The sequence below is a fragment of the Dama dama genome, chromosome 15 (genome assembly GCF_033118175.1).
Source record: "Dama dama isolate Ldn47 chromosome 15, ASM3311817v1, whole genome shotgun sequence".
Classification (NCBI taxonomy): Eukaryota; Metazoa; Chordata; class Mammalia; order Artiodactyla; family Cervidae; genus Dama; species Dama dama.
The window spans coordinates 97,024,061-97,031,273 of NC_083695.1; the positions used below are offsets into that span (position 1 = coordinate 97,024,061).

Here is a 7,213-nt window from a genome sequence, read left to right on the forward strand (position 1 = left end):
GAAAAGGTTAAATGAAGTCATCAGGGTGGTCCTGACCCAATGTGACTTGTGTCTTTATAAGCGGAGATAAGAGGAGATTGGGTCACAGACATGCACCTGGGGATGACCACATGAGGATGGCTGGGTACCAGCCATGGACACGGGCCTCAGAGGAAACCAACCCTGCTGACACCTTATCTCAGATTCCAGGCTCCAGAATTGTGAGAAAATGAGTTTCTGGTGTCTGAGCCAGCCTGTCCGTGGTACTGTTTTTTCCCTGTGCCTTATAGCTTGTGGAATCTTGGATCCCCAACCAAGGACTGAAGCACAGAGCCTGCCTTTGGACTGCCAGAGACGTCCCTGTGGTGCTTTGTTATGGCAGCCCAAGCAAGCTAAGGAACTCAGGGGCTCACACAAAAGGATAAAAGTCAAATTTAAACAAATTTTGAAAAAGCAGTTCAAAGAAGAGGGATTCACGTGCCGGATAAGAGCTCGCAGACACCATGGTGACAAAGCAGTCTAGACAGAAGACAGCCCAGTGCAGAAAGCAGGTCACGGACAGAATGCAAGGACCTGTACACGTGCAAGGAGAGAAACAAGACCAGGAATGTGATGGAGAAGAGCGAAATTGTGAGAAGAACCAGAGAGCAATTTTAAAATGCATCCGAGAGCCGGGCCCAGCTCACCCTGGGCTGAGGAGCTGTCCCCGGCTCTGGTGCTGAAGTTCCCTGAGAGCAGCAGCTGGCGCCTTTGGCGTTTGGCTGCTGCTACTGTGTCTCAGGGTGAGGGGGGAGGAGAGGAGCTCGCTGGCTGTGCTGGTGGGAGAGCGCTGGGGCCCGCCTGGTGCGTGGGCTGGTGGCGGTGAGCAGATGGCAGGGTGGGGAGGGTTTGAAGTTCCTCCTCCTGCTGCTGGTGCTAGGAGAGGCCAGGAGCCCGCTGGAGTTTGCCCAGGGCCTCGTGGATGTCACGGTTCCGGAGGCAGTAGCTGATGGGGTTGAGCAGTGGGGTCACAACGGAGTAGACCACGGACACCAGTTTGTTGAGGTCAAAGGAGCGGATGGCCTGAGGCCGGGCGTACATGAAGGTGGTGGTGCTGCAGAAGAGGGCCACCCCGGTCAGGTGGGAAGCGCAGGTGGAGAAGGCCGTCAAGGGCCAGCCCTTCCTGGGATCCTCAGCACCGTGGCCACGATGTGGGTGTAGGAGATCACGGTCGCCAGCAGGGAGGTGGCGAGCACAGCTACGGCTGCCACGAAGTCCAGCACTTCGATGGTGGTGGTGTCAGAGCAGGAGAGCTGCGGCAGGGGTGAGATGTCACAGAAAAAGTGGTTGAGGACGTTGGGGCCGCAGAACCTGAGGCGGGAGATGAGCGCTGTGGACACGCAGGAGGCCAGGAAGCCACCCAGCCAGGCGCTGAGGGCCAGGCGCAGGCAGAGCCTCGAGTCCGTGATGGCTGGGTAGTGCAGGGGGCGACAGATGGCCGGGTACCGGTCATAGGCCATGGTGGCCAGGAGGAAGCACTCGGAGGAGCCAAGGGAGAGGAAGACAAAGAGTTGGGTGAGGCAGCCTGAGAAGGAAATCGTCCTTGCTGAGGCCAAGAGGCCAGCCAGCAGCTTGGGGATGGTGACTGAGGTGTAGAGGGTCTCCAGCACTGACAGGTTGGCCAGGAAGAAGTACATGGGTGTGTGCAGTCGACGGCTGGCTCTGACGGTCACCACAATGACCAGGTTCTCCAGGATGGTCACCATGTATATGGTGAGGAGTGACCCGAACAGCAGCCTCTGCATGTGGCACAGCTCTGGGAAGCCCAGCAGGATGAACTCTGTCACCGACGTCTTCGTGGAGTTGCTCATAGCCCTCTTGGCAGGGGGGTCACTTCTGAGCACCTTGGAACAGTGGAGAGAGGCAGGTGTGATGTGTGCTGGGCGGGAGACTGGGTCCTGAGAGCTGGGTGGGAGGACCGTAACCCCTTCTCAAAGCTGCTGCAGCACTGACACCCATGTCCTTAACCCAGCACACCCCTCACCCTGAACAAAGCCCTGGCAGGGGGCCTGCCTGCACACCAGTGAGCACAAGCACACCTCTCACGTCCACTCTCACATGGAAGCTCTCAGGTGTGCACTGCTCCCTGTCCCAGCACCGCGTACACAGCCACATGTGGGAGTGTGCATGCCCGTGCACACACACATACCCAGGCACAGGCACATGCACACACATCTAGGTGCATGCACACATGCACACACCCAGGTGCACTCCTGCACACCCCCCCCCCCCCCCCCGCCCAGGTGCATGCACAAGCACACACATATCTAGGTGCATGGACCTAAGCACACATTCAGGTACACACACACACCCAGGTGCATGCACACACACACATTCAGGTACACACACCCACCCATGTACATGCACACTCACACACAGGTCCATGTGTGCACACCGCAGGGGAGAAGACCTGTTCTGCATGCTTGGTGTGCTGTCTTAGCTGTGTGTCCAGGCACTTCCCTGGCCTTCTCCATGTGGGCCCCTCATCCTCAGGAAGGACACCACTTCCATCAGAAGGTTAGCTGGATCTCCAGGGGTGAGCGAAATCTGGGCCTGGGGCTGGGGGTGGGGGGGAAGGTTCATCCCCACCTTGATTTCCCCACGTGGACCCGTCTTGAGCTGGCCTGAGGTCTGTATCCTGTGTTTTCTGAGCTTGAAAGTGGCCTTTGGGAGATGGTGGAAGCAGTCCACTCAGAGCCTTTAAGGGGGTGGGTGGTTTGGGACTTTTGGACCAGGACACCCAGGAGCTGGGTGTCTGAAGGACAGGTGGGCAGTCGGAGGTGGCAGGCTGGGGCAGAGCCGGTTCCCGGCCTCTGGGGCTTCCACGCCTCCTCAGTCCCTCGCCTCACTGGCAGGACCAGAGAACCCCTCTGGAGGAGGTGGAGGGGATTCCTGCGGGCAGGTGGAATTCTTGGGAAACCCTCAGCCTGTTCCTCCTATGTTTACCTGTGCTGCACAGAGGCTGAACTGGGGTGCTCCTGGCTCACCTCAAAAGGGCTCGGAGACCACCCCCCCCCCAATAGCAGCAATGCTCAGCCCTGTGGGGAGGGGCTGCAGGAGGGCTCAGGGCTAGTGGGGGTGCAGGGGGGGAACAGAGCAGCTGGAGGGCTGTGCCCCAGTCTCTGGGGACATGAGACCATCAGTGATGTGGCAGAAGAGGCTGGGCCTGCAAAGGGTCTGCAGAACCTGGGTTGGTGCCAGCCTGGACCCAGGGCATCAGGGCTGGGGCCCCAGGAGCCCTGCTATCTGGGCCGAGCAGCTTGGCGGTGTATGTTGGGGGCACTCGGAAAATCTGCCTGCCTAGCACCCCCAGGCCCTTTGCCTCAAGACCAGGCTGTTACCTCCAGCCTCCTCCACGTTTCTGCAGTTCTCCAGCCAGGGCCTGGAGAAGCACTCCGGGTCTCCCTGGGTCCCCCTGCCTCGTGGCCAGGTGGCTTTTATGGTGCTCATTAGTAGCCTTGCCACCCCCTGGCTTTCTGGAGGACTTTAATTGAGAATTCTCACCCCTGTGGGACTCTCAGAGCAATCTGCAGGGTCCCCAGAGGGAATGTAAGAAGGGAATATGAGGTAAGGTGTGGGGGCTTCCCGCCTTCCCCTTGGGATAAACAGAGTCTGGCCTGCTGCCTGCCCTGCAGGTGCCCTGGCCCTGGTGAGGCCCATCCTGAGCCGGCTCTCAGCCTTAAGGCCCTCGCCCGGGGTTCAAAGGGGAGTGGATGCTACGCAATAGCATTCATTTTATTTCCTTCCCATGCACGGCATTTATTTATTCATTTAGTTGTAAAATAATGGAACTATGGTAAACCTACTCTCAACTTGAGACCTAGACAGTGGCTACTAAGTGACCCTAGCTTCCCCCTCCCTCTCCAGGGACCATTCATGGGATTCCCCTGCTGCCTAAATCATTTTAATTATAGATATTGCTTAGTTTTGCTTGTATTCAAATGTTATGACAAAGGGTATTATGCTACATGCTGTCTTCTGGGTCTTGCTTTTTTGTACTAAGATTCTTTCTCTTCTTGGTAGCTGTTCTGCATTCATTCTGACACCTGAGCAATAACATTCTATCATGTCTGCCTCTGCATCACAATTGGTGGCTTTGTCCTTTGTGCACAGCTCCTGAGCACCACGCACCAGAATTTCTCTTGGAGCTACACCTACGAATGGGAGCGCTTGGGGTGATCTTCACATGCAACTTTACAAGAAAATGCCAAGTTCTCTCCTCAGAGTGGCTGTATGGCTTACCCTCCTACAATCAAACTACATCCTTTCCAACAGATGGTGTGGTGGATTTCCTAATCTCTGCCAGTGGAGAGGGTAAAAATAGTGTTGCACTATGAATTGTCTTTCTCTGCTGCTCTTGGTATGGTTAGTATCAATGAGCGTTTCTGCTTCTGTGAGATGCCTATGAGTGTGTGTGTGTGTCTTTTGCCCATTTCTCTCACATTCTTATTGACTTGCAGGCGTTATTTATACACTCTTCTAAATTTCTTTATTGAGGTGTAATTTACACAGTGAAGTGCACAGACCTTAGATGCTAAGTTTGATGAGTTTTGATGAATGCACAGATGCGTGAACCTGCACCTCCTCAAGATACAAACTTCCTTCACTGTAGAAGCACCCTGCACGCTCCTTCCCAGTCAACCCTTCACCCCCCCACTTCGAGGCAACACTGTTCTGAGTCTTTTCTTCGCAGATTACTTATTTTCTAGACTGTAACAGAATGAAACCACCCAATATCCCCTCTTTGTCTGACTTCTGTCAGCATGTTTTTGACGATGTGTGTTCTATTATATGGGTAGACCATGGTTATCTGGAAGAGTGTTTTAAAATTTTCAAATGTTTGGAGATTTTCTGGAGATGTTTTTGTTGTTGATTTACTTTAACTTCTTTGTAATCAGAGAGCACACTGGGCATAAATCTGAGCCCTGTGAGATTCATTTTATGCTTGAGAATATGGGCTTGTGTTGGCGAATTATCTGTGTCCACAGGTCTATTTCTGGGTTCTGTTCTGTTCCGTTTGTCTCTAAGTTTGTCATCTCTCTGATTCTGCACTGCCTTGATTACGACAGCTTTATAGGTTTGAAACCAGCTGGTGTGAATGTTCTGACTATTCTTGTTTTTCAAAATAGTTTTGGCTCTTTTAGTTTCTTAGCCTTTCCATAAATTTTAGATTCAGCTCGTTGATTTTATGAAGTATTCTGTTGTAATTTCTATTGGAATTGAATATAATCTAGATCAGTTTGGGGAGAATTAACATCTTTACAATATTGAGTCTTCCAATCCATGAACGTGATCTATCTCTTTATTCTTTGGTTCATCTTTGATTCCTTTCATCAGTATGTTATAATTTTTATAACGTTTTGCAAATATATTTTTTCCAGTTTATAGCTTTTCTCAGTTTCTTTAAGATGACTTTTGATGAACAGAAGTCCTTAATTTTTCAAAATTATTTTAGAACAGTTTTAGATTTATAGAAAATTTGCGAAGATAGTAAGACAGTTCCCATACATTCCATACAGAGTTTCTCCTAATGCTAATATCTTGTATTAGTGTGGGGGTACATTTGTTACAATTTATGAACCAGTATAATACATTATCAACCAAAGTCCATACTTTATTTGGATTTCCTTAGTTTGTACCCAATGTCTTTTTTTCTGTACCAGGGTCCCATCCAGAATCACATTACATTTAGTTGTCATGTTTCCTTAGGTTCCACTTGGCTGTGGGTTTCTCATACTTTTTTGGACAATTTTGAGGAGTTTGGTAATCTATTTGATAGGATGTCCCCAAATTGGGGCTTGTCTCATGTTTTTCTCATGATTAAACCGAGGTTATGGGTCTTTGGGAGGAAGACTGTGGAGATAAATTGCCCTTCTCATCACGTTGTGTCTAGATCCACACCGTCAGCAGGACCGTCACTGCTGTTGACCTTGACCACGGGGCTGAGGCCATGAGTCCTCTCCTGTCACATCACCCTCCTGCATCTACACTGTCCTCTCTGGAAGGAGGTCATTACATCAGCCCACATTTAAGGGTCATACTCTCCCTCCTTGAGAGACAGATATAGAGTTAAGTTACTTGCAGTTCTTCTGCATGGAAAATTTGTCTTTTCTACTTGTTTCTTTCTTTATCCAATCATTCATTTATATCAGTATAGACTCATGGGCATTTATTTCATATTTTGGTTTATAATCTGATACTATTCTGATTATTTGCTGCTTGAAATATGGTATGTAGCATTTTGTGTCTGGCTTCTTTCGTTTAGCCTGATGTTCTCAAGGGTCGTCCGTGTTGTGGCCTGAATCAGTGCTTCGCTCCTTTTTATGACTGAATCATGCTGTTGTGAGTGTACACCACCTCCTCCTTCTCTGCCCATCTCTTAGGGTTGTTCGTACCTTTTCGCTGTTGTAAGCAGCGCTACTATGGACATTTGTGTACAAATACTTGCTTGAGTACCAGTTTTCAGTTCTCTTGGATGTATATCTATAAGTGGGCTTGCTGAGTCACGTGAGAATTTTATGTTTAACTTTTTGAGGAAATGCAGAATTATTTTCCACAGAGGCTGCACCATTTTATATTCTTATCAGAAAAGTACAAGCATTCCGATTTCTCTACATTCTCACCAACACTTGATATTTTCTGTTTTTAAAAAATATATAGCCACCCTAGTGGGTGTGAAGTGGTATGTCATTGTGGTTTTGATTTGCATTTCCTTGGTGACTGATGACACAAAACATCTTTCCACATTGGCCATCTGTACATCTTCTTTGGAGAAATGTTTATTCAAGTCCTGGCTCATTTTCAATTGGATTGTTTGTCTTTTAGTTTTTGAATTGTAAGAGCTTTTTATGTAGTTTACATACAAGACCCTTATTAGAGATATGATTTGCAATATTTATCCCATTTTGTATGTTTCGCTTTCTTGATAGTGTTCTTTGATGCACAAAGTTCTTGATTTTTATGAATTCCAGTTCATCTATTTTTTTCTTTTTTTGTTCTTGCTTTTGGTGTTTTATCTAAGAATCCTTTGCCAAATCCAAGGTCCTAAAGATTTACTCATGTTTTCTTTTGAGGGTTTTATAGTTTTAACTCTCCTGTTTTCATTCTTGATCCATTTTGAATTCGTTTTTGTATCTTGTGAGAGGTGGGAGTTGGACTGTTTTCTTCTGCAGATGGAGATTTGTTGAGAGGCTAC

The 7,213-nt window shown here is 49.1% G+C and overlaps 1 pseudogene; it reads right to left on the bottom strand.

Annotated features, from left to right (window-relative positions):
* Positions 1 to 894: 894 nt before the first annotated feature.
* LOC133069919 (olfactory receptor 6A2-like) lies at positions 895 to 1,867 on the bottom strand (annotated as a pseudogene).
* Between the last annotated feature and the right edge of the window lie 5,346 nt (positions 1,868 to 7,213).